This window comes from Amblyomma americanum, chromosome 4 (genome assembly GCF_052857255.1).
Source record: "Amblyomma americanum isolate KBUSLIRL-KWMA chromosome 4, ASM5285725v1, whole genome shotgun sequence".
In the NCBI taxonomy this organism is placed as follows: domain Eukaryota; kingdom Metazoa; phylum Arthropoda; class Arachnida; order Ixodida; family Ixodidae; genus Amblyomma; species Amblyomma americanum.
This window is the reverse complement of record NC_135500.1, coordinates 58,661,572-58,685,726: the sequence shown is the minus strand read 5'-3', so window position 1 is coordinate 58,685,726 and position 24,155 is coordinate 58,661,572. Positions and strand designations below refer to the sequence as shown.

Sequence of the window (24,155 nt, the reverse complement as noted above, 5' to 3'; positions counted from 1 at the left end):
GATTAAACTCGGCAATGCACCTAGATAACAGGGAGGCCCAGTGTGCGCATAAGACTGCGCAGTAGCGCACAATTAGCGTTCATCGATATAGTCGACACGCATTCCTTGCCCGGTCCATGTGTCAACAGCACAGGCTTGCTCCCGCTGCTCTTTCGATGCATGCCGCAGGGCGTTACTATCGCGGGAACTGCTGAGAAAAGCCCAGGGCACGTAATTGCACGCTCGGCGCCTGCTGCCACGAGCGAGGGAAGTATTCGTGCGAAGTTTTGCATTCGGGAGCGGCTGCATACACTACACAAGCGCTTCGAAAAGTGTATTTCTCGCCATCGGCCATACCATGCTGAATACGCCGGTTCTCGTCCGATCACCGAAGCTAAGCAGCATTGGGCTCGGTCAGTACTTGGGAGGGAGACCACCTGGGAACACCGAGTGCTGATGGCACTTCTTTTGCATTTTTTTCGTCTCTAACGCTTTTTTTGCCTGATAGTTATATCAATTATCCGATATGCCTCGTGCAACTATAGGAGGTGGCGCGATATGGTTATAAATAACAAATTCCCACTGGCAATGTACGTACGTCCGGACGCGAAAGTCCGTGCACGCGTGCTTGCGGCAATACTGAAAAGCGACCGCCCGGCTTCCCGGTTGTCATTCTGACGTCTACGGCGGCGTGTACAGTGCAGATTAAACTCGGCAATGCGCCTAGATAACAGGGAGGCCCAGTGTGCGCATAAGACTGGGCAGTAGCGCACAATTAGCGTTCATCTATATAGTCGACACGCATTCCTTGCCCAGTCCATGTGTCAACAGCACAGGCTTGCTCCCGCTGCTCTTTCGATGCATGCCGCAGTGCGTTACGATCGCCAGAACGGCTGAGAAAAGCCCAGGGCACGTAATTGCACGCTCGGCGCCTGCTGCCACGAGCGAGTGAAGTATTCGTGCGAAGTTTTGCATTCGGGAGCGGCTGCATACACTACATAAGCGCTTCGAAAAGTGTATTTCTCGCCATCGGCCATACCATGCAGAATACGCCGGTTCTCGTCCGATCACCGAAGCTAAGCAGCATTGGGCTCGGTCAGTACTTGGGAGGGAGACCACCTGGGAACACCGATTGCTGATGGCACTTCTTTTGCATTTTTTATCGTCTCTAACGCTTTTTTTGCCTCATAGTTATATCAATTATCCGATATGCCTCCTGCAATTATAGGAGGTGACGCGATATTGTTATAAATAACAAATTCCCACTGGCAATGTACGTACGTGCGGACGCGAAAGTCCGTGCACGCGTGCTTGCGGCAAAACTGAAAAGCGACCGCCCGGCTTCCCGGCTGTCATTCTGACGTCTACGGCGGCGTGTACAGTGCAGATCAAACTCGGCAATGCGCCTAGATAACAGGGAGGCCCAGTTAGCGCATAAGACTGCGCAGTAGCGCACAATTTGCGTTCATCGATATAGTCGACACGCTTTCCTTGCCCGGTCCATGTGTCAACAGCACAGGCTTGCTCCCGCTGCTCTTTCGATGCATGCCGCAGTGCGTTACGATCGCCAGAACGGCTGAGAAAAGCACAGGGCACGTAATTGCACGCTCGGCGCCTGTTGCCACGAGCGAGGGAAGTATTCGTGCGAAGTTTTGCGTTCAGGAGCGGCTGCATACACTACATAAGCGCTTCGAAAAGTGTATTTCTCGCCATCGGCCATACCATGCTGAATACGCCGGTTCTCGTCCGATCACTGAAGCTAAGCAGATCATGTTTTTTTGCATTGCTGGGAAGGCGTTTATTTTTGGGATGTGTTACAAAGGACAATAAAGAAAGAGCTACCACTTGACGCGCAGGGAATTCGTTATTTAAGCACTGACAATGAGGATGGGGTACCATTTGATCTCATAATGCTCTTGGGCCTCCACAGTATATGGCGCTCCAGAATGGCAGGCTATTATTGTTACAAAGACGCACGACCTGCCCGAAATTATTTTCGGGAAAGAATGGACTGCTTTCTGGCCATCCAGAAAGCAGCTGAGGAGCCTCCCGAGTGGCTCTCGAGGCTAGAGCCATCGGCCATACCATGCTTGGAGCCCATCCCACCCGGACCATTTTGCCAACGTACCGTGGACGACGACACCGGGCAAGTATTTGGGCGTTCCGCTCGAAGCTTATCGCGAAAGCGAGGAGTATTGGAAACAGCAAACGAAAGAAGCACGTGACAGAGCTGGAAAATGGAAAGGCCCCAATCTCTCCATTTTCGCCAGAGCTACAGTCTGCAACCTGTTTTTTATTAGAAAGCTCTGGTATGTGATGCAGGTTTTGCATTGCTCTCGGGTGCACATTCAGAAGTTACACCGGATTTTTGCCGTCTTTATATGGGCTTCCGAATGGGAACGTAGCAGCCGAACGCACCTGTTCCGGCGGGTAAAAGAAGGGGGGTTGGGGGTAGGGCACCTCTTTTTAAGGCAGCTGGTGAACCGTTTTTTGTTTTTTCGCGACGTCTCAGACCCGTTCTTGCGCACCGTGTGTCAGGTGAGGCTGCGGCGATTGCTGCCCGAGTTTGTTGTTACCACAGAAGAGCTCTCGGGTGGAATTTTTGGTTACTACAAAGAGATTGTAGCAAGTGTTAGGTTTCTTTCAGCGCGTTTTTCTAGCGATTATTTGTATAAAACTAAAAGAAAGAAGTTGTACCATGATCTTTGTGATATTGTTTTCCCAGAGCCTATGTACAGGGCCTTGTACAGTGGAGGTCCTGGAGCTGATGTTTTAAAAAGGGTAAAGAAAATGCAGGTGCCACCGGGAGTAAAGACCTTCTTTTTTAAATTACACACCGGGACACTCCCAGTTAAAAAGTTTTTGGAAGGAAAGGATTTCTTTTTACCGTGGGGATCGAACTGCTTAATTTGTAAACAGCCCGAAACAATAGACCATGTTTTTTTGCATTGCTGGGAAGGGGTTTATTTTTGGGATGTGTTACAAAGGACAATAAAGAAAGAGCTACCACTTGACGCGCAGGGAATTCGTTATTTAAGCACAGACAATGAGGACGTTGTACCATTTGATCTCATAATGCTCTTAGGCCTCCACAGTATATGGCGCTCCAGAATGGCAGGCTATTATTTTGACAAAGACGCACGACCTGCCCGAATTTATTTTCGGGAAAGAATTTACTGCTTTCTGGCCATCCAGAAAGCAGCTGCGGAGCCTCCAGAGTGGCTCTCGAGGCTAGAGCCGCTCTGTATGCTTCGTGAATTTTAGTATGACGAAGCCAGACTCATGATGGCTGACCACGACAGTGTCTTATGTACATAGTGTTTTGTGTGTTTTTTGTTGAATGTTTTTTGTGTAAATGTTATGGGTCAAAGCCAGGCAATAAAGAAAAAAAAATTGGCCATACCATGCTGAATACGCCGGTTCTCGTCCGATCACCGCAGCTAAGCAGCATTGGGCTCGGTCAGTACTTGGGAGGGAGACCACCTGGGAACACCCAGTGCTGATGGCACTTCTTTTGCATTTTTTTCGTCTCTAACGCTTTTTTTTGCCTCATAGTTATATATATTATCCGATATGCCTCGTGCAACTATAGGAGGTTTCGCGATATTGTTATAAATACCAAATTCCCACTGGCAATGTACGTACGTGCGGACGCGAAATTCCGTGCACGCGTACTTGCGGCAAAACTGAAAAGCGACCGCCCGGCTTCACGGCTGTCATTCTGACGTCTACGGCGGCGTGTACAGTGCAGATCAAACTCGGCAATGCGCCTAGATAACAGGGAGGCCCAGTTAGCGCATAAGACTGCGCTGTAGCGCACAATTAGCGTTCATCGATATAGTCGATCAACACGCATTCCTTGCCCGGTCCATGTGTCAACAGCACAGGCTTGCTCCCGCTGCTCTTTCGATGCATGCCGCAGTGCGTTACGATCGCGGGAACGGCTGCGAAAAGCATAGGGCACGTAATTGCACGCTCGGCACTTGTTGCCACGAGCTAGGGAAGTATTCGTGCGAAGTTTTGCATTCGGGAGCGGCTGCATACACTACATAAGCGCTTTGAAAAGTATATTTCTCGCACTCATGCTGGCTGACCACGTCAGTGTCTTATGTACATAGTGTTTTGTGTCTTTTTTGTTGAATGTTTTTTTTTGGTTAAATGTTATGAGCCAAAGCCAGGCATTAAAGAAAAAAAAATCGGCCATACCATGCTGAATACGCCGGTTCTCGTCCGATCCCCGAAGCTAAGCGGTATTGGGCTCGGTCAGCACTTGGGAGGGAGACCACCTGGGAACACCGAGTGCTGATGGCACTTCTTTTGAATTTTTTTCGTCTCTAACGCTTTTTTTGCCTCATAGTTATATCAATTATCTGATATGCCTCGTGCAACTATAGGAGGTGACGCGATATGGTTATAAATAACAAATTCCCACTGGCAATGTAAGTACGTGCGGACGCGAAAGTCCGTGCACGCGTGCTTGCGGCAAAACTGAAAAGCGACCGCCCGGCTTCCCGGTTGTCATTCTGACGTCTACGGTGGCGTGTGCAGTGCAGATTAAACTCGGCAATGCGCCTAGATAACAGGGAGGCCCAGTGTGCGCACAACACAGCGCAGTACCGCACAATTAGCGTTCATCGATATAGTCGATCGACACGCATTCCTTGCCCGGTCCATGTGTCAACAGCACAGGCTTGCTCCCGCTGCTTTTTCGATGCATGCCGCAGTGCGTTACGATCGCCAGAACGGCTGAGAAAAGCCCAGGGCACGTAATTGCACGCTCGGCACTTGTTGCCACGAGCTAGGGAAGTATTCGTGCGAAGTTTTGCATTCGGGAGCGGCTGCATACACTACATAAGCGCTTCGAAAAGTATTTCTCGCCATCGGCCATACCATGCTGAATACGCCGGATCTCGTCCGATCACCGAAGCTAAGCAGCATTGGGCTCGGTCAGTACTTGGGAGGGAGAGCGCCTGGGAACACTGAGTGCTGATGGCACTTCTTTTGCATTTTTTATCGTCTCTAACGCTTTTTTTGCCTCTTAGTTATATCAATTATCCGATATGCCTCGCGCAACTGTAGGAGGTTTCGCGTTATTGTTATAAATAACACATTCCCACTGGCAATGTACGTACGTGCGGACGCGAAATTCCGTGCACGCGTGCTTGCGGCAAAACTGAAAAGCGACCGCCCGGCTTCCCGGCTGTCATTCTGAAGTCTACGGCGGCGTGTACAGTGCAGATTAAACTCGGCAATGCGCCTAGATAACAGGGAGGACCAGTGTGCGCACAACACTGCGCAGTACCGCACAATTAGCGTTCATCGATATAGTCGATCGACACGCATTCCTTGTCCGGTCCATGTGTCAACAGCACAGGCTTGCTCTCGCTGCTCTTTCGATGCATGCCGCAGTGCGTTACGATCGCCAGAATGGCTGAGAAAAGCCCAGGGCACGTAATTGCACGCTCGGCGCCTGTTGCCACGAGCGAGGGAAGTATTCGTGCGAAGTTTTGCATTCGGGAGCGGCTGCATGCACTACATAAGCGCTTCGAAAAGTGCATTTCTCGCCATCGGCCATACCATGTGAATGTCGGTTCAGTTATCCGCGAAGGTGTAGCCCTGGCGTATCGAAACTGCACGACAAGATTGATTGTTAACAAGTGCCTGGGGGCCCCCATTAGCGTGCAGCGTTCGGTGCGTCAGGGCTGCCACCTCAGCCCTCTCTTATTTTGTATTTACATCGAAACACTGTGTAGGAAAATATTAGAAGACAATAGTATTAATGGCTTTAGGTTGCAAGCTGCTGAAGTTAAGCTGCTGGCGTATGCTGACGACGTTGCTGTATTCACGGTTGATCAGGAGAGCATAAGCGAAGCTGTCGGGTGTGTACGCTAGTTCAGCGAAGTCACCGTTAGCGGGTTTGATTGGTCCAAATGCCTCGGACTCTGGCATGGATGGTGGCCATCCCACCCGGACCACTTTGCCAACGTACCGTGGACGACGACACCGGGCAAGTATTTGGGCGTTCCGCTCGATGCTTATCGCGAAAGCGAGGAGTATTGGAAACAGCAAACGAAAGAAGCACGTGACAGAGCTGGAAAATGGAAAGGCACCAATCTCTCCATATTCGCCAGAGCTACAGTCTGCAACCTGTTTTTTATTAGCAAGCTCTGGTATGTGATGCAGGTTTTGCATTGCTCTCGGGTGCACATTCAGAAGTTACACCGGATTTTTGCCGTCTTTATATGGGCTTCCGAATGGGAACGTTGCAGCCGAACGAACCTGTTCCGGCGGGTAAAAGACGGGGGGTTGGGGCTAGGGCACCTCTTTTTAAGGCAGCTGGTGCACCGTTTTTTGTTTTTTCGCGACGTCTCAGACCCGTTTTTGCGCACCGTGTGCCAGGTGAGGCTACGGCGATTGCTGCCTGAGTTTGTTGTTACCACAGAAGAGCTCTCGGGTGGAATTTTTGGTTACTACAAAGAGATTGTAGCAAGTGTTAGGTTTCTTTCAGCGCGTTTTTCTAGCGATTATTTGTATAAAACTAAAAGAAAGAAGTTGTACCATGATCATTGTGATATTGTTTTCCCAGAGCCTATGTACAGGGCCTTGTACACTGGAGGTCCTGGAGCTGATGTTTTAAAAAGGGTAAAGAAAATGCAGGTGCCACCGGGAGTAAAGACCTTCTTTTTTAAATTACACACCGGGACACTCCCAGTTAAAAAGTTTTTGGAAGGAAAGGATTTCTTTTTACCGTGGGGATCGAACTGCTTAATTTGTAAACAGCCCGAAACAATAGACCATGTTTTTTTGCATTGCTGGGAAGGGGTTTATTTTTGGGATGTGTTACAAAGGACAATAAAGAAAGAGCTACCACTTGACGCGCAGGGAATTCGTTATTTAAGCACAGACAATGAGGACGGTGTACCATTCGATCTCATAATGCTCTTGGGCCTCCACAGTATATGGCGCTCCAGAATGGCAGGCTATTATTGTGACAAAGACGCACGACCTGCCCGAATTTATTTTCGGGAAAGATTTTACTGCTTTCTGGCCATCCAGAAAGCAGCTGCGGAGCCTCCCGAGTGGCTCTCGAGGCTAGAGCCGCTCTGTATGCTTCGTGAATTTTAGTATGACGAAGCCAGACTCATGATGGCTGACCACGACAGTGTCTTATGTACATAGTGTTTTGTGTGTTTTTTGTTGAATGTTTTTTGTGTAAATGTTATGGGTCAAAGCCAGGCAATAAAGAAAAAAAATTGGCCATACCATGCTGAATACGCCGGTTCTCGTCCGATCACCGCAGCTAAGCAGCATTGAGCTCGGTCAGTACTTGGGAGGGAGACCACCTGGGAACACCGAGTGCTGATGGCACTTCTTTTGCATTTTTTTCGTCTCTAACGCTTTTTTTTTGCCTCATAGTTATATATTATCCGATATGCCTCGTGCAACTATAGGAGGTTTCGCGATATTGTTATAAATACCAAATTCCCACTGGCAATGTACGTACTTGCGGACGCGAAATTCCGTGCACGCGTGCTTGCGGCAAAACTGAAAAGCGACCGCCCGGCTTCCCGGCTGTCATTCTGACGTCTACGGCGGCGTGTACAGTGCAGATCAAACTCGGCAATGCGCCTAGATAACAGGGAGGCCCAGTTAGCGCATAAGACTGCGCAGTAGCGCACAATTAGCGTTCATCGATATAGTCGATCGACACGCATTCCTTGCCCGGTCCATGTGTCAACACCAGAGGCTTGCTCCCGCTGCTCTTTCGATGCATGCCGCAGTGCGTTACGATCGCGGGAACGGCTGCGAAAAGCATAGGGCACGTAATTGCACGCTCGGCGCCTGCTGCCACGAGCGAGGGAAGTATTCGTGCGAAGTTTTGCATTCGGGAGCGGCTGCATACACTACATAAGCGCTTTGAAAAGTATATTCCTCGCACTCATGCTGGCTGACCACGACAGTGTCTTATGTACATAGTGTTTTGTGTCTTTTTTGTTGAATGTTTTTTTTGTTATATGTTATGAGCCAAAGCCAGGCAATAAAGAAAAAAAATATCGGCCATACCATGCTGAATACGCCGGTTCTCGTCCGATCACCGAAGCTAAGCAGCATTGGGCTCTGTCAGCACTTGGGAGGGAGACCACCTGGGAACACTGAGTGCTGATGGCACTTCTTTTGCATTTTTTATCGTCTCTAACGCTTTTTTTTGCCTCATATGTTATATCAATTATCCGATATGCCTCGTGCAACTATAGGAGGTGACGCGATATTGTTATAAATAACAAATTCCCACTGGCAATGTACGTACGTGCGGACGCGAAAGTCCGTGCACGCGTGCTTTCGGCAAAACTGAAAAGCGACCGCCCGGCTTCCCGGCTGTCATTCTGAAGTCTACGGCGGCGTGTACAGTGCAGATTAAACTCGGCAATGCGCCTAGATAACAGGGAGCACCAGTGTGCGCACAACACTGCGCAGTACCGCACAATTAGCGTTCATCGATATAGTCGATCGACACGCATTCCTTGTCCGGTCCATGTGTCAACAGCACAGGCTTGCTCTCGCTGCTCTTTCGATGCATGCCGCAATGCGTTACGATCGCCAGAACGGCGGAGAAAAGCCTAGGGCACGTAATTGCACGCTCGGCGCCTGTTGCCACGAGCGAGGGAAGTATTCGTGCGAAGTTTTGCGTTCGGGAGCGGCTGCATACACTATATAAGCGCTTCGAAAAGTGTATTTCTCGCCATCAGCCATACCATGCTGAATGCGCCGGCTCTCGTCCGATCACCGAAGCTAAGCAGTGTGATGACCCCCATAATGCGCAGGTCCACACGGGACGGAGAGGCAAAGAGAGACCGTATGGCTCAGTTTAAACAAACAGATATATTCAATAATTATACATGATTAAGATTCAGAGGCTGGGGCGTCCGAGCTTACGTGCCGACGACTTCATGGGGGCGATGGAGTGGCTCCGGAGTTGGGCTCGAGCGGTTGCTGGCAGAAGCTGCACGCCGTCGGGCTTCGGCGCTGAAGGCCCTCTTGGCGAACGATGTCGTCCTGACCGTCCTTCTTCCGTACTGCTTCTCGATTTTTATATCCTCTTCTCCACACTCCCTAGGGTGAGGACGCCCACGCCGGAGGGGAAGGAGGGGGGGCTAGGGCTTTCACTTGGGCGCACAAACATACCACCGCACTTATTGTCTCGCCCTCCTCACGTGTTGAGTCCGAGGGAAAGAAGATTGTCTTCGAGGTAGCGCATAGCGTCGGCTGTGGTAAGGCGCGCTCTGGCCCGCTGACAGTTCCCGCGGGTCACCGGCCTCCATTTTCCATCCATCAACTGACACTCGCTCCTCAAGGTAAGGCGCGCTTTGGCCCGCTGACAGTTCCCTTGTCCTGGAATGTGCTCGGAAGGGCCGCCCCTGGAACCGCCACGCCAATTGGGGAGGATAAAGCCCGTTTCCCCGCGGCGGCGGCGGCGGGTCCGGTTGGGTCCGGTTGGGCTTAAACCCCTTCGTTCTGGTTGTCACTCTCAACGAGCATGGCTGGGTAATTGATGATGCCTGTCATCTGGGTCTCCGTCTACGCCGCGCCGTCGAACGTGGAACCTCGTAGCACACACAAGGAATGTCACACTCGCTCACCCTCCAGAAGAATGTTCTCCGAACATTTGAGTCCACGCAGCTCCCCTTGTCTTTCTGAATCGCCTCGCACAGTGCGTCCGACAAAACACTTTTCGCTGCACTCAACACCACTGCACAACACCATATGCCTCCGCTGTCATAACTGGCGTCTCCAGGGGCAGCACTGATCTTCTTTTACAGATAAACATGAAACTCAGCACCCAAGCCTCTCCTTTCTAGTCCAAACTGGACGAAATAAATTTACCACAGTTACAAAGGAGCTCCCACTTCTAGCACGATCACGGCACAGACAAAAATATAGATAACGAAAGGAAGTAGGGCAGGTTCTGCATGCGCTCCGCATGCTCTCCTGTGAAGGTGTTACTTAATTACAGAAAGGTTTAACTACCAACTCCGATAACTTAACACATAAGCACATAGCAATGTTATGAGCTGCGGCATTACACAATTCTAACCAGTTCACAACTCCGCTCCGTTTACGCCATTAGTCCGACTTAGCTTTCCGATTTCGCAGCGGATATCGGCCTTCATGAGTCATACTAAGTAAGTCTGTGACCCTTTGTATGCTTTGGGACTCGCGAGGGCTCGTGGCAGGAGCCTCTCCTGGCGTTATCTGCGCGGCAACCTCGCGCGCTTCTTCTTCTAGCAATGCATGAAGTAAATCCGGTGGCATTCCGGCCGTCACCTCTGGCGCCTGCCGAACAAATGCAGGAGAGGGCGTTTCTTGCGAACTATCTGCGCGCTCCGCTTCACTTCTGTCCCCATCAAAATCCGCGCTTTCCCTTTCCTCATTTCGTGAATACTGAACCGGTGCCGACTTGAGGCGATTTGCGTGTATCCTTATCAAGCGCCGGTTCACGTCTCGGACTCTGAAGTTTACCGGAGAAAGCTTCTCGACAACCTCGCACGGGCCTCTCCACTTCGTCTGGAACTTACGAGCTAGCCCAATCTGCCTTTGGCAGTTTTCAATGTACACGCTGTCCCCCACATTAAACGGCGCGTCTCTAGCACTGCGATCGTGCACCTCCTTCCTGCGCTTCGCCGCTTTCTTTAAGGCCTCCTTTGCAATGTCCCTCGCCACTTGCAAGCGCGATTCTAGCTCAACCTTATAGTCGTCCAGTGAAGCGTATGGGACACGACGGGGGCCCTCTGGCACTTCACTAGGCTGGTCCGGGTCTCGGCCGTAGAGAAGAAAGAATGGCGATTCGCCCGTGCTCTCGTGTGCTGCGGAATTGTAGGCAAACATTGCATACGGGAGCCACAAGTCCCAGTCCCGCTGGTCGCGCGAAACAAAATGCGACAGGAACCCGGCCACGGTTTGGTTCAGTCGCTCCACCGCGCCGTTGCAAGCCGGATGGTACGGTGTTGTCTGCTTCTTAGCGATCTTAAGCAGCTCGCAAACTCTCCTCATTAGCTGCGACACGAAGTTCGTTCCCCGATCTGTCAAGAGTTGCCTCGGGGGTCCATGTCGGAGCACGATCTGTTCGACAAATGCTCTTGCAACCGTGTCTGCCTTCTGATCTGGGAGTGCTACCGCTTCCGCGTATTTTGAAAGGTGATCGACAAATACTAAAATGTACTTGTTTCCGGAAGTGGTCGTGGGCAATGGGCCCATTATGTCCATACCTGTCCGCTCGAAGGGAGCCGAAACCTCAGGGAACGGCTGAATTGGAGCTGGTCTTCGTCCCTTGGGTGTTTTTCTTTCGAGACAGGAATGACACTTCGCACAGTAGTCTCTAACATCCTGTCGCATGCCACTCCAAAAGTACAAACGCTCCACACGCCTGCGTGTCTTCGCTACGCCAAAATTACCGGCGCATGGCGCATCGTGAAACGCGCGAAGAACCCTTTCTGTCCACGACCGAGGTATGACGACTCTCTCCCAAGCGGTTTTCTCTGGTCTCCCTTTCCTGGTTGGCCTCGTGCGCCGACACAGGGTGCCGTCTTTGCCAATGAAATAACCTAGCTGTTCGGGGTGAGACGGTGCGCCCTCTAAGCTTTCGATTATTCGCTTCAGGTCAGGATCTTTGCACTGCTCTGTGCGTAATTCGGCGGGGTCGACTACGGGGACAAACTCATCTATATCTGCCACGGCAGCTGTGTGGCTGAGTGCATCAGCATTCAGATGCGTCTTTCCTGACTTGTGCTCAACTTCAAAGCAGTATTCCTGCAGGTGTAGATTCCATCTAGCGAGTCGCGAGCTAGGGTCCCTGACACTCATCACCCATTTCAGAGGATGGCAGTCTGTGACTAGCTTGAATTTGCGGCCGTAAAGGTAGCATCTGAAGTGCTTTACTGCCCAGACAACGGCGAGGCACTCCCTTTCCGTAGCTCCGTACTTTTGCTCTGTGGGGCTGAGCTGTCGGCTAGCAAAAGCAACGGGATGTTCTTTGCCCTCGATAACCTGAGATAGCACGGCACCAACTGCGAACTTTGACGCATCTGTGGCCATGACGAAGGGCAAATTAAAATCCGGGTGGCGCAACAGCGGTGCACTCATTAGCTTCCTTTTCAGGGCCCCAAAAGCATTCTCCGCGTTTTCGTCCCAGCGAAAGGCGACATTTTTGGCTGTTAAGGCGGTGAGCGGCTTAGCGAGCTTGGCGAACTCCTCTATGTGCCTTCGGTAGTAACCGATCAGGCCGAGAAACTGCCGGACCTGGCGGACGCTAGTCGGGGATGGAAAATCCGAGACACACCTTAGTTTCTCAGGGTCCGGTCGCACGCCGTCAGCTGAAACAACGTTCCCGAGGTATTTCACCTCGTTTTTGAGGAATTGGCACTTAGAGGGCTTCAGCTTGAGACCCGCTCCTCTTAGTCGCACCAAAACCTGCTCAATATCGCGCAAATGGTTCTCAAAACTGTCACTGTATATGATAATGTCATCCATATACACGAAGCACAGCCTCCCCAGAAGACCTGCCAGGATAACATCAGCGGTTCTCTGCCAGACAGCAGGGCTGTTGGCCAGACCCATCGGCATTCTTTTCCATTCATAGTGCCCTGAGGGCGTGTTGAATGCCGTTTTCTCGGCATCTGCCGGATCCATTGCTATCTGCCAGAATCCCGCCGCCATGTCCACTACCGTGAAGTACCTGGCAGAGCCCAGCTGAGAAAGCGTCTCCTGTATATTGGGGATGGGGTATGGATCGATGCGAGTTACGGCATTTAGTTTGCGGTAGTCCACTACCAATCGATACGAGCCATCTGGCTTTTCCACCAATAGTGCTGGTGCTCCCCAGGGTGACTTTGAGTGTTCGACAATGCCGCGATCAATCAGGTCCTGCACCTGCCGCTCCAACTCCTCACGTTGGGAGTAAGGAATCCTGTACGCACGCTGGTAAACGGGCGATGAAGTGCCGGTTTCTATCCTGTGCTTTATAACGCCACAGCAGCCCAAATCCAGGTTGGACGCGGCGAATACCTCCGAGTAGTCGTTCAGCAAACCAGCCAGAGCCTCCCTCTCCCTGGATTTTACGTGAGAAAGATCGAACGACACCTTTGGAGCAGCCGAAGGACTAGCATGCTCTACAGTTGCGAGTACCGTATCGGTGGGCTCACGTTTCTCTATCGCAGAGGTGAAGAAAGCCAATGTTTTGTTCTTGGGAAGGCTCAGTGGCTGCTGGCTACAGTTAACCACCCGTAGGGGCACTCTGTGGGCGTCATTAACTGTCACGAGGCACGCGGCTGCCTTCAGGCCATTGCTGAGAGAGTCGACCGGCTCAAGCACTCCCACGGCGCCGCTCTCTACATCTGAAGGCATAAACGCGTACAAAATGTGCTCCGACCAAGGAAGGACGACCACCTCATCGACCAGCCTGACGGCAACCCGCGAATATACCTTCTCCAATGATCCCACTGTTTGACGGGTGTCAATATCGGTAATGCGAATCTCAGCCCCTCTCCTGTTCAAAAACGGAACTTTTGATCCGCCCGCATTAACCTCTTCCTCAGAGAATGAGACTACTACCTTCCCTTTTCTCAAAAAATCCTGCCCTAATATACCTGACACTCCGTTTGGCAGAGACACCGTGTCCGGGCATACGTAGCAGGGGTGCTCCAATGCAATTCCGCCGAGAGAAAAGTGTAACCGGTAGAGTGCACTAATGCCAAGAGGATCCCCCGTTATGCCTACAAATTTGGTTGCCATACCACCAGACGCTTCCAACACCTCGCGGTCCCCCTTCCTTCGAAGCGTGTTAAAACTTCTCTCCTTAAGCAATGTCACCTTTGACCCCGTATCTATCAACAATTCCATGCAACAACCATTTAACTTGCAACGCACAATAGGGCATGCCTCGTCGGCCACACAAACTACCACCACCTCATCATCCACTGCTCCCTCCCCACGCTCCTCAGGCTGGGGAGGACTATCTAGTTTTTTGTCTCGGTATCTGGAGCCCCACTGTAGGCTTGCTTAGGGCGTGTCTCGCCTGCTTCTCTTTCTGGCTCCCCACGGCGCACGTTTTGGCAGAACTGGCGATGTGTCCGCGACCCTGGCAAGCGAAGCATACGATTTCTTCAAAATCTCGCATACCGCGCCTGTAGCTTTGTGGCGGTCTCCGGTTTCCAGCGAATGGGCGCTGTTGAGCGCGCGCTTCAACCTGGCGTTCTACCTGCTGAGATAGCAGCTGTTCCAAGCGATCTAACCGCTCTGTCAAGAGAGCAACCTCAGGGTTGAGCACCGCTCTCTCTATGACGCGTACTCTCGCTGCGGCTGTCGTTAACGCCTCATTTCGTTCCTCATCCAATGCGGCCTCCACGGCTTGGTCGAAATTGCTCGGCTTGCGCGAGAGCACGAACCGGCGCACGGGGTCTTGCAGACCAGCCACGAACAAAGCGGTCATTTCCTCTTTAAGTAGATCCTCCGCGTATTTCTTCCTTAGCTGGTCTCCTTCCTCCTCCCTGCTTAACGTATCGCGTGCTAGGCGCTGAAGCCGCGACGCAAACGTTCGCACGTCCTCCCCTAGCATCTGTCCGGCGTCACGGAACCTCTGTACCCGCACGTGACGTGGTTCAGTGTCGAAATGCTCAAACGCGAGCTTCTTAAATTCCGCAAATGATTTTGTGAATTTTACTTTTTCGTCTCGCCATGCAAAATCATGAGCAGCTCCTGCCATCTTACACCTCGCCATTCCCAGCATTTGAGCATCGGACCATCCCCCCATTTTCCCAATCTCTTCTAGCATGGAAAAGAAATCGCAGATTGGAACCCCTGTCTTATCTCCCGTAAACGTCGGAATGACGCTTCCTAATGCCAGCATGCTTGCTCCGAGCGACGGCTGTGGAGTGGGAGCTCCCTCAGATACAGACATTTTTTTTTCAAGCCCTCCAGTGCCTCAAGCCTCTCAAATGGGTGTAAAAGTCCCACAATCAGTCCCGTGATTCCCATTTGATTACAATTTTGAAGTCATGAATGTCACAGCATTCAGAGGACATTTGCTTTTGAGACCCCACTTCTGACACCAGTGTGATGACCCCCATAATGCGCAGGTCCACACGGGACGGAGAGGCAAAGAGACACCGTATGGCTCAGTTTAAACAAACAGATATATTCAGTAATTATACATGATTAAGATTCAGAGGCTGGGGCGTCCGAGCTTACGTGCCGACGACTTCATGGGGGCGATGGAGTGGCTCCGGAGTTGGGCTCGAGCGGTTGCTGGCAGAAGCTGCACGCCGTCGGGCTTCGGCGCTGAAGGCCCTCTTGGCGAACGATGTCGTCCTGAGCGTCCTTCTTCCGTACTACTTCTCGATTTTTATATCCTCTTCTCCACACTCCCTAGGGTGAGGACGCCCACGCCGGAGGGGAAGGAGGGGGGGCTAGGGCTTTCACTTGGGCGCACAAACATACCACCGCACTTATTGTCTCGCCCCCCTCACGTGTTGAGTCCGAGGGAAAGAAGGTTGTCTTCGAGGTAGCGCATAGCGTCGGCTGTGGTAAGGCGCGCTCTGGCCCGCCGACAGTTCCCGCGGGTCACCGGCCTCCATTCTCCATCCATCAACTGACACTCGCTCCTCAAGGTAAGGCGCGCTCTGGCCCGCTGACAGTTCCCTTGTCCTGGAATGTGCTCGGAAGGGCCGCCCCTGGAACCGACACGCCAATTGGGGAGGATAAAGCCCGTTTCCCCGCGGCGGCGGCGGCGGGTCCGGTTGGGTCCGGTTGGGCTTAAACCCCTTCGTTCTGGTTGTCACTCTCAACGAGCATGGCTGGGTAATTGATGATGCCTGTCATCTGGGTCTCCGTCTACGCCGCGTCGTCGAACGTGGAACCTCGTAGCACACACAAGGAATGTCACAGCAGCATTGGGCTCGGTCAGCACTTGGGAGGGAGACCACCTGGGAACACCGAGTGCTGATGGCACTTCTTTTGCATTTTTTCTCGTCTCTAACGCTTTTTTTGCCTCATAGTTATATCAATTATCTGATATGCCTCGTGCAACTATAGGAGGTGACGCGATATTGTTATAAATAACAAATTCCCACTGGCAATGTACGTACGTGCGGACGCGAAAGTCCGTGCACGCGTGCTTGCGGCAAAACTGAAAAGCGGCCGCCCGGCTTCCCGGCTGTCATTCTGACGTCTACGGCGGCGTGTACAGTGCAGATCAAACTCGGCAATGCGCCTAGATAACAAGGAGGCCCAGTTAGCGCATAAGACTGCGCAGTAGTGCACAATTTGCGTTCATCGATATAATCGACACGCATTCCTTGCCCGGTCCATGTGTCAACAGCACAGGCTTGCTCCCGCTGCTCTTTCGATGCATGCCGCTGTGCGTTACGATCGCGGGAACGGCTGAGAAAAGCCCAGGGCACGTAATTGCACGCTCGGTGCCTGTTGCCACGAGCGAGGGAAGTATTCGTGCGAAGTTTTGCGTTCGGGAGCGGCTGCATACACTACATAAGCGCTTCGAAAAGTGTATTTCTCGCCATCGGCCATACCATGCTGAATACGCCGGTTCTCGTCCGATCACCGAAGCTAAGCAGATCATGTTTTCTTGCATTGCTGGGAAGGGGTTTATTTTTGGGATGTGTTACAAAGGACCTTAAAGAAAGAGCTACCACTTGACGCGCAGGAAATTCGTTATTTAAGCACAGACAATGAGGATGGGGTACCATTTGATCTCATAATGCTCTTGGGCCTCCACAGTATATGGCGCTCCAGAATGGCAGGCTATTATTGTTACAAAGACGCACGACCTGCCCGAAATTATTTTCTGGAAACAATGGACTGCTTTCTGGCCATCCAGAAAGCAGCTGAGGAGCCTCCCGAGTGGCTCTCGAGGCTAGAGCCGCTCTGTATGCTTCGTGAATTTTAGTATGACGAAGCCAGACTCATGATGGCTGACCACGACAGTGTCGTATGTACATAGCGTTTTGTGTGTTTTTTGTTGAGTGTTTTTTGTGTAAATGTTATGGGTCAAAGCCAGGCAATAAAGAAAACAAAAACCGAAGCTAAGCAGCATTGGGCTCGGTCAGTACTTGGGGGGGAGACCACCTGGGAACACCGAGTGCTGATGGCACTTCTTTTGCATTTTTTTCGTCTCTAACGCTTTTTTTGCCTCATAGTTATATCAATTATCCGATATGCCTCGTGCAACTATAGGAGGTGACGCGATATTGTTATAAATAACAAATTCCCACCGGCAATGTACGTACGTGCGGACGCGAAAGTCCGTGCACGCGTGCTTGCGGCAAAACTGAAAAGCGACCGCCCGGCTTCCCGGCTGTCATTCGGACGTCTACGGCGGGGTGTACAGTGCAGATTAAACTCGGCAATGCGCCTATATAACAGGGAGGCCCAGTTAGCGCATAAGACTGCGCAGTAGCGCACAATTAGCGTTCATCGATATAGTCGACACGCATTCCCAGCCCGGTCCATGTGTCAACAGCACAGGCTTGCTCCCGCTGCTCTTTCGATGCATGCCGCAGTGCGTTACGATCGCGGGAACGGCTGAGAAAAGCCCAGGGCACGTAATTGCACGCTCGGCGCCTGTTGGCACGAGCGAGGGAAGTATTCGTGCGAAGTTTTGCGTTCGGGAGCGGCTGCATACACTACATAAGCGCTTCGAAAAGTGTATTTCTCGCCATCGGCCATACCATGCTGAATACGCCGGTTCTCGTCCGATCACCGAAGCTAAGCAGATCATGTTTTTTTGCATTGCTGGGAAGGGGTTTATTTTTGGGATGTGTTACAAAGGACAATAAAGAAAGAGCTACCACTTGACGCGCAGGGAATTCGTTATTTAAGCACAGACAATGAGGATGGGGTACCATTTGATCTCATAATGCTCTTGGGCCTCCACAGTATATGGCGCTCCAGAATGGCAGGCTATTATTGTGACAAAGACGCACGACCTGCCCGAAATTATTTTCGGGAAAGAATGGACTGCTTTCTGGCCATCCAGAAAGCAGCTGAGGAGCCTCCCGAGTGGCTCTCGAGGCTAGAGCCGCTCTGTATGCTTCGTGAATTTTAGTATGACGAAGCCAGACTCATGATGGCTGACCACGACAGTGTCGTATGTACATAGCGTTTTGTGTGTTTTTTTGTTGAGTGTTTTTTGTGTAAATGTTATGGGTCAAAGCCAGGCAATAAAGAAAAAAAAACCGAAGCTAAGCAGCATTGGGCTTGGTCCGTACTTGGGAGGGAGACCACCTGGGAACACGGAGTGATTATGGCACTTCTTTTGCATTTTTTTCGTCTCTAACGCTTTTTTTGCCTCATAGTTATATCAATTATCCGATATGCCTCGTGCAACTATAGGAGGTGACGCGATATGGTTATAAATAACAAATTCCCACTGGCAATGTACGTACGTGAAGACGCGAAAGTCCGTGCACGCGTGCTTGCGGCAAAACTGAAAAGCGACCGCCCGGCTTCCCGGTTGTCATTCTGACGTCTACGGCGGCGTGTACAGTGCAGATTAAACTCGGCAATGCGCCTAGATAACAGGGAGGCCCAGTTAGCGCATAAGACTGCGCAGTAGCGCACAATTAGCGTTCGTCGATATAGTCGACACGCATTCCTTGCCCGGTCCATGTGTCAACAGCACAGGCTTGCTCGCGCTGCTCTTTCGATGCATGCCGCAGTGCGTTACGATCGCCAGAACTGCTGAGAAAAGCACAGGGCAAGTAATTGCACGCTCGGCGCCTGTTGCCACGAGCGAGGGAAGTATTCGTGCGAAGTTTTGCGTTCGGGAGCGGCTGCATACACTACATAAGCGCTTCGAAAAGCGTATTTCTCGCCATCGGCCATACCATGCTGAATACGCCGGTTCTCGTCCGATCACCGAAGCTAAGCAGCATTGGGCTCGGTCAGTACTTGGGAGGGAGACCACCTGGGAACACCGAGTGCTGATGGCACTTCTTTTGCATTTTTTATCGTCTCTAACGCTTTTTTTTGCCTCATAGTTATATCAATTATCCGATATGCCTCGTGCAACTATAGGAGGTGACGCGATATTGTTATAAAACACTAATTCCCACTGGCAATGTACGTACGTGCGGACGCGAAAGTCCGTGCACGCGTGCTTGCGGCAAAACTGAAAAGCGACCGCCCGGCTTCCCGGCTGTCATTCTGACGTCTACGGCGGCGTATACAGTGCAGATCAAACTCGGCAATGCGCCTAGATAACAGGGAGGCCCAGTTAGTGCATAAGACTGCGCAGTAGCGCACAATTTGCGTTCATCGATATAGTCGACACGCATTCCTTGCCCGGTCCATGTGTCAACAGCACAGGCTTGCTCCCGCTGCTCTTTCGATGATTGCCGCAGTGCGTTACGATCGCGGGAACGGCTGAGAAAAGCCCAGGGCACGTAATTGCACGCTCGGCGCCTGTTGCCACGAGCGAGGGAAGTATTCGTGCGAAGTTTTGCGTTCGGGAGCGGCTGCATACACTACATAAGCGCTTCGAAAAGTGTATTTCTCGCCATCGGCCATACCATGCTGAATACGCCGGTTCTCGTCCGATCACCGAAGCTAAGCAGATCATGTTTTTTTGCATTGCTGGGAAGGGGTTTATTTTTGGGATGTGTTACAAAGGACAATAAAGAAAGAGCTACCACTTGACGCGCAGGGAATTCGTTATTTAGGCACAGACAATGAGGATGGGGTACCATTTGATCTCATAATGCTCTTGGGCCTCCACAGTATATGGCGCTCCAGAATGGCAGGCTATTATTGTGACAAAGACGCACGACCTGCCCGAAATTATTTTCGGGAAAGAATGGACTGCTTTCTGGCCATCCAGAAAGCAGCTGAGGAGCCTCCCGAGTGGCTCTCGAGGCTAGAGCCGCTCTGTATGCTTCGTGAATTTTAGTATGACGAAGCCAGACTCATGATGGCTGACCACGACAGTGTCGTATGTACATAGCGTTTTGTGTGTTTTTTTGTTGAGTGTTTTTTGTGTGAATGTTATGAGTCAAAGCCAGGCAATAAAGCAAAAAAAAAGCCATACCATGCTGAATACGCCGGTTCTCGTCCGATCACCGAAGCTAAGCAGCATTGAGCTCGGTCAGCACTTGGGAGGGAGACCACCTGGGAACACCGAGTGCTGATGGCACTTCTTTTGCATTTTTTGTCGTCTCTAACGCTTTTTTTGCCTCATAGTTATATCAATTATCCGATATGCCTCGTGCAACTATAGGAGGTGACGCGATATTGTTATAAATAACAAATTCCCACTGGCAATGTACGTACGTGCGGACGCGAAAGTCCGTGCACGCGTGCTTGCGGCAAAACTGAAAAGCGACCGCCCGGCTGTCATTCTGACGTCTACGGCGGCGGTACAGTGCAGATTAAACTCGGCAATGCGCCTAGATAACAGGGAGTCCCAGTTAGCGCATAAGACTGCGCAGTAGCGCACAATTAGCGTTCATCGATATAGTCGACACGCTTTCCTTGCCCGGTCCATGTGTCAACACCAGAGGCTTGCTCCCGCTGCTCTTTCGATGCATGCCGCAGTGCGTTACGATCGCCAGAACGGCTGAGAAAAGCCCAGGGCACGTAATTGCACGCTCGGCGCCTGTTGCCACGAGCGAGGGAAGTATTCGTGCGAAGTTTTGCATTCGGGAGCGGCTGCATACACTACAGTATAAAGGAGGCTATGACACTACATAAGCGCTTCGAAAAGTGTATTTCTCGCCATCGGCCATACCATGCATTCGACTTCCGGCCACCGAGCGTGACGGACGCGTTATCATGAGCTCCGTCGGAGCGGTTTCAGCGGCCCAGTCGGGCCGCGGTAACAGGTTTTTTGCGGCTAGTGCCGATGATTACCAGGTTATTCTGCCCAATCTGCCATCCGGACGCATCGTCGCCAACACCGTTTTCATGCACGGCGATCCAAGAGCCCGGCCGTATCGTGTTGAAGACTACCGGGACACTTTGGCCAACCTTGGTGCGCTTCCCGACGTTGTGGCGTTGAGGGGCGTATCAAATGAACCACGTGTGGGCTGTGACAATGACAACTGCTGATGCTGCTCAGAAGCTGCTTTTGGCCGTCGACGTGAAGGTAAAGGATCGCCCATGTTTGCTCATTGATCCGAATAACCGAGAGGTTCGTGTAAAGCTGCACTGGTTGCTGCATGGCGTTACCGACGAAGACGTTCGCGTGGCACTGTCGCCCTACGGGAAGGTGTTGGAAGTGACCCGGGAGAAGTGGCGGGCGCTCGGTGTCACTGAAAAAGGGTCGACGACTCGTACAGTTGGACTAAAATTGCATGCCGACGTCAAAATAGACGATATTCCGCATCAGCTCAAGATAGCCGGAGAGCTAACTCTTGTTGTTGTGCCGGGCCGCGCTCCTCTGTGTCTGCGCTGCAAGAGCACCGGGCACATACGTCGCGACTGCAAAGTGCCGCGCTGTAGTCGTTGTCGTCGTTTCGGCCACGTCGATGCTGATTGCGCAAAGACGTACGCCAGCGTAGCCGGACCAGTGCAGGCAAACGACATATCGGACCACCTGATGGACGAGGAAGACTCAGAGGAAACAGCAAGGACGAGCCGTAACCTGGTTACGCAAGGTGCATCGTCGAACTTTCAAGGGGAACAACTAATTTACGGCGGAGATAAACCCGCAGACAAGCGGCGACATGACGACGCAGAAGGCGGGAACGAGAAGGATGAGGCAAGCACTACGGGCCACCCCTCTCCCGGAGGAGGCGAGAAACCACCCACCGAGCCGGCACCAGTCACCGTGATGGACAGCGACAGTATTAGTGCCGCTGCAAAGCGACCTCACGACGCAGGCGAAAATGGGAAGGAGCTTAGTGTCGTTGCTGCAGACGAGCCGCCAGCCAAGACGACTGTTGGACGGCGTCCTTCTTTTCGACCGCTGCCGAACACTTCGGCTGCGCGCAAGACGGCGGAAACGCCGCCTATGCCGCCGTGAGGACCGCCCTGTGCTAGCACACTCCGGATCAAACCGCAGTTGTGAGGTAAGCGCCGTGCCCCCGGTTTTCTTTCCCGCCTTGCTATGATGACTATGGATAAGTCCATTCGCGTGGCAACATTAAATGTCCGAGGGCTTGCCTCAAGGAGGAAGCAGAGTCAACTGTACCGCCTGTTAAGCGACTTTGACCTTGACATTCTAGCAGTGCAGGAGACGAAAGTCGAGGGCGACGTGGAAACCGGGGGCATGGTGCAGCAATTCGTAGCGCGATACTGTGCTATTGTGAGCCATTCCGTGGGATATTCTTCAGGCTGCGCATTGTTGGTCCGACATAGTCTAGGAGCTAAAATAGAAGCCGTTACGTCATGCACGTCAGGACGGTTTATTGTATGTGATTTCTTGTTATCGTCCTTGGAGTGGCGTGTAATCTGTTTGTATGCGCCGACTGTTGCCGGGGAAAGGTGCAGGTTTTTTGAACAGCTAAAACAGTATACCCAGTGTAATAGGTTGGTCATTCTTATTGGTGATTTCAACTGCGTTCTTTCATCCCGGGACAAAACTAGCACCCGACCGTACAAGGATGCAAGCACGACTGCCCTAAATGAAATAATAGGGAACAGTAGTTTGGCGGATGTGGCTGAATGCCTTGGTGGTGGAAGAAATACGCAGTACACCCATTTTCAGGCTTCGAGCCACGCTCGTTTGGATAGAGCCTACGTAAGCCTTGATTTGGTACCCTTTTGCAAGGAGTACCGAGTGAGCGCTGTTTCATTTACTGATCACTGCTTAGTCAGTTTTCTGGTAGCAAGCACGAAAGAAAGGAAAAGAAGCTTCGAGTGGCAGTTATGGAAATTGAATTCAAAATTACTGGATGATGAAATTTTTATGGCAGACGTGACGACGCAAGTTGATGCAATGAAACATATGGGTAATATGACGTACAGAGAAAAATGGGAGAACTTCAAGCAGACAGTTAAAATGAAAGCATTGGAGCGGGCGAGCGCTATACGCAGACAAAAGGGGGCAGAGGAAAAAACGATGCGCAGAAACTTGGAAAAATTGATCAGGGAAGAGTGTAGTAGACCCGGCATGTTCATGGACGATATTCGCGCACTAAAGCATAAAATAGAACAGTTCGACATCGAAAGATACCACGGTGCTCTGGTGCGAGCGAGAGCTGAAAAGCTGATAGCGGGGGACGCTCCGTCAAAAAGAGCGTTGGGCGCAGAAAAGTGGCACGCGCGGCGCAATCAGATAGTGGAAATTGAGGTTGGTGGAAAAGTTAGTGACACAGCAGAAGATATTGAGCGCGCTTTCTTCGAGCACTACAGTGGGTTATTTGCCAACTGCTCAGTTGACATTGAACGTTTCAAGGACTTCCTTTTGTTGATGCCCAGCCTAGACGACAGTACGAAGGAATTATTGGAGGCAGCTATCTCAGTAGAGGAGGTGAAAAACGCTATTTAAAGCTTGCAGCCGGGGAAGTCTCCGGGCCCGGATGGTCTGACCTCAGCCTTTTATAAACGTCTAAAAAGAACAATTTCACCAGTTTTAGCTGCTGTCTATAATGAGGCATTCGATATCAATGTACTGCCGCCTTCCTTCACATCCTCCCACACTGTTCTTATACCGAAATCAGAAGACCCGTCTGTATTGCGCAGAGTAACTTCTTACCGTCCAATTTGCCTCACAAATGGAGACTATAAGATAATGATGAAAATTTTGGCTAAGCGATTGCAGACAGTCATTACTGACCTGGTGGGGCCGCATCAAACGTGCGGTATTAAAGGCCGATCTATTTTCTCAAATATACATGTAGCGCGTAGTATCCTTGAGTGCTGCGACGCAATGGGCACACAAGTGGCAATGATCCAAATTGATCTGGAGAAAGCTTTCGATAGGGTGCCTCATGAAATTCTTCTGTGCATTCTAGATCATGTGAATGTGGGTAGAATTATTCGAGGCGGGGTCGCCATGGCGTACCAGGATTGCACGACAAGTCTAATTGTCAACAAGGTTGTGGGTACACGCATTCCAGTCAAACGCTCGGTGCGCCAGGGTTGCCCTCTTTCGCCACTGTTGTTTTGTTTGTATATAGAGTCATTTTGTTTGAGCGTGATACAGAGCGATTGTATGCGCGGTTTTAAAC

The 24,155-nt window shown here is 51.4% G+C and overlaps 2 non-coding genes and 7 pseudogenes across 2 annotated transcripts; all 9 read left to right on the top strand.

Annotated features, from left to right (window-relative positions):
- The first annotated feature begins 322 nt into the window (after nucleotides 1-322).
- LOC144130917 (5S ribosomal RNA) lies at nucleotides 323-441 on the top strand. Its single transcript, XR_013314344.1, has one exon. It is a non-coding gene; the product is annotated as a 5S ribosomal RNA (ribosomal RNA).
- Nucleotides 442-1,004: 563 nt separating this feature from the next.
- On the top strand, nucleotides 1,005-1,123 carry LOC144130577 (5S ribosomal RNA; annotated as a pseudogene).
- Nucleotides 1,124-3,368: 2,245 nt separating this feature from the next.
- On the top strand, nucleotides 3,369-3,487 carry LOC144130598 (5S ribosomal RNA; annotated as a pseudogene).
- Nucleotides 3,488-4,171: 684 nt separating this feature from the next.
- LOC144130657 (5S ribosomal RNA) lies at nucleotides 4,172-4,290 on the top strand (annotated as a pseudogene).
- Nucleotides 4,291-4,855: 565 nt separating this feature from the next.
- On the top strand, nucleotides 4,856-4,974 carry LOC144130609 (5S ribosomal RNA; annotated as a pseudogene).
- Nucleotides 4,975-7,228: 2,254 nt separating this feature from the next.
- Nucleotides 7,229-7,347, top strand: LOC144130637 (5S ribosomal RNA; annotated as a pseudogene).
- A 682-nt stretch (nucleotides 7,348-8,029) lies between these two features.
- Nucleotides 8,030-8,148, top strand: LOC144130648 (5S ribosomal RNA; annotated as a pseudogene).
- A 10,710-nt stretch (nucleotides 8,149-18,858) lies between these two features.
- On the top strand, nucleotides 18,859-18,977 carry LOC144130916 (5S ribosomal RNA). Its single transcript, XR_013314343.1, has one exon. It is a non-coding gene; the product is annotated as a 5S ribosomal RNA (ribosomal RNA).
- Nucleotides 18,978-20,057: 1,080 nt separating this feature from the next.
- On the top strand, nucleotides 20,058-20,176 carry LOC144130667 (5S ribosomal RNA; annotated as a pseudogene).
- Nucleotides 20,177-24,155: the final 3,979 nt, after the last annotated feature.